Source organism: Lactuca sativa, chromosome 6, assembly GCF_002870075.4.
Source record: "Lactuca sativa cultivar Salinas chromosome 6, Lsat_Salinas_v11, whole genome shotgun sequence".
In the NCBI taxonomy this organism is placed as follows: Eukaryota; Viridiplantae; Streptophyta; class Magnoliopsida; order Asterales; family Asteraceae; genus Lactuca; species Lactuca sativa.
Genome location: NC_056628.2, coordinates 30,813,818 through 30,817,092, shown reverse-complemented (window position 1 = coordinate 30,817,092; position 3,275 = coordinate 30,813,818).

The window sequence follows — 3,275 nt, the reverse complement described above, 5'->3', positions numbered from 1 at the left end:
TAGGTGCTAATTGGTGTGAATACCTCTCTACAACAAGAACTCATAAATGTTCAGTGCACATCATCAAAATAATTTTGTGGAATATGTACATATATCTCACACGATTAAACTGTAAATTCATTATCAATAATACATACACACATAGTCATTTTCTTTTCAAACAACATAAGTTGTATTACATTGACAAGAGAATTATAGGATTCTAACAAACAGAAGATAACACACCAATTATTAACCTGCTTTTGTAATCAGAGCACTTTCACAATTTGTCATTACTTTTTTAAAAATTTATCAAACACTTCAAATTTATCAGATTCATTTCATTACTTGAGTCTACATCATTTGATTGGGTTTTAGAACTTCAAACCGACATAAAAGTAAACATCTTTTATTAATTGAACAAGACATGTGAACCCTAAATTTGATAAGCATGTACAAATCATAATACCTCAAGAAACTTGATAGATCTGAATACAACTATTGTAAAAGCATCTGGTCCTTAAAAAACGAAAACATTAATAGAAATAGAGGACTCAAGGGAGAAGGATATCGTACAGGGCTAGAAGAAAGGTCTGAGGACATGAACAGAGGCAGACGATTGCAAGGTGGCAATTGGGTGGGGGGGGGGGCATCAGGGAACGATAGAGCGCAAGAGAAGATACAAATAATCAACTAGACCGATAGAGATACTGTGAGAGATTGCCTATGGCTTGGTCCTGCCTTGTCTGAATTGCAACCAAATTGTGTGTATTGGTCAAATTTGGTGGAAAATCCAATACCAAACAAGAATTTGGAAGCATGAATATGCAATTGACTTTTCCTGTAATTCATATTTGAAAACCTAACCGACTAAAATGATTCATATCAAGGAAAGCAAAAAATTGAAACATGGATAACGAGAACTTAACCTTTAGTTAATCCGTGATTAAGATATCGTAAGGAGGAATCAATCGTCATATTATTTTCCAGGGGACAACGAGCACACCGAAGCTTATGAGATAAAGGGTTTTTTGAAGGGTAGAATATTGGCGAGGGGATTGTAGGAGATGTTGGTGTGGGAGAGAAATAGAATTGAACCAGAACTTATTAGGGAAGAAGTAGCAGTTGAGTAATCGCATCGCCATATAAAACTTCTGAGCTCCGATGTTGTTTGATTATTTGTAAATCACCCCTAAAACGACGTGGTTTAATAGGTTCCACACCTAAGCTTATATGGGGCTGATATATATATATATATATATATATATATATATATATATATATATATATATATATATATATATATATATATATAGGGAATGATTATATGGAAAACAAAAAAACTCTAAAAAAACCCTAAAAATCATAAAAATGCATAAAAAATAGTTAGACATCACAAATCTTTTTTTTAAATTTATATACCAAAAAATTGTAGGTTTTTTTAGAAATTCGCCGAAAAAAAAATAAAAAAGTCGATTTCTTTTTTTTTTTTTTTGGTTTTTTTTCAAAAAAAAAATCAGCGAAAATACATAAAAAGCTACGAAAAAATCATAATATAAAATAATAAAAAGATTTTTGATGTCTAAGTATTTTTTATGCATTTTTATGTTTTTTAGGGTTTTTATAGGGTTTCTTGTTTTCCATAGAACCTATATATATATATATATATATATATATATATATATATATATATATATATATATATATATATATATATAAAGGTTCAAATGAAAACAAAAAAAGATTAAGAACCACTTTATTTTTGACAAATTAAACTTAAAACTCATTATTATGTATCAGATGTCAAACACTCACGTCCTCAAATTCTTTCAAACTCTTTCACCAAACTTGAAGAACACGCCAACCTTACCACCACCTACCACCAACCACCACTGCACCACCGCTGTTGTCGCCTCTTACCATTGGCCAACCACTTCCATCAGATTTGTATGCTCCAAACGATTCCAGATCTACATTTTCAGTTTTAGATCCACGATTAACGCCAATATATCTATGATTTTTGTTCTAGATCTACAAGTTCCGACAAGCAATGAAGATCCACCACTATCATCAATGATCGTCACCGGTGTTATCGTCATCCTCTGATCTCCGGTGAAACACCATCAGATGTACGACCTCCTTCTCATCCTCTCTGATATTTGGTGAAAAACTATTAGATCTGATGCAGATCTGTTGTATTTCCGGTTACATATGATGTGTTTCATGTTACATCTCAAGTGAAACATTACCATATACGTCGCATTAGAGCATACTCATACTAGATCTATCATCTTTGTTTCCTCCACTGGGATCTGGTTTCTTTTTCTTCAAGTCCCAGATTTAGTGAAACACCGCCAACTTGTCTCCATCCTTTTCTCTCTGATCTCTGGTGAAACACCACCAGATCTACATCAGGTATGTCAATTTTTTTGTTGATTATTTTTCCTTTTGTTAAACTGTGAATTTAATGTTTTAATCTATTTTTTATTGTTTAATTTTCTTAACATTAGTTTTAACTACTATTAAGTTGTGAATCCAATATTATTAATACGTGAATCCAAGTTTTTGTACTTATTTGTTATGATACTTGCATAGATTTTTGTTTGATAACTTAGGTTTTTTAGTTTTTATGTTGTGGATTGAATTTAAAATGTGTTATAATGTTAATGTTTTCTGAAATAATGTGAATCTATGTTTTTCAATTTGTGAATTGTGACGTTTAAATGTTTTTATTAATTTTTTAGTCATGTCAATATTAGTTTTAAATGTTATGAATAAGAAAATGTTAGTTTTATGTTGTGAATACATGATTTGTTAAAAGTTTAAGTTGTGAATATATGATTTTTTTATAAGTTTTAAGCTGTGAATGCATGTTTTATATTTATTTTTCTACTTACATCTATTATAGATCTCTACGGTGCATTTTTTTATCGTTTTTGTTCTTCTGTTAAGGTGTGAATTTGATGTTTTAATCTCTCATTTGTTTTTTTTATAATCTTAGTGTTAATTTCTATTAAGATGTGAATTTTCTGTTTAAACTGTGAATTGACTATATAAGATGTGAAATTTGTGTATCTAATTGTTCGTTCATTGTATTAAGCTGTAAATTTTGTGTATTAAACTGTGAACTAATTGTATTAAGAGTGTTAACTTGATAATATGGTTGTGAATGCATATTTTTTGTATATTAAATTGAGATTTATTGTACCAAGTTATGAACTTTATATTTTAAGATGTGAGTTTTTTGTATTAAATTGTAAATTGACTGCATTAAGCTGTGATTTTTTTTTTGTTTA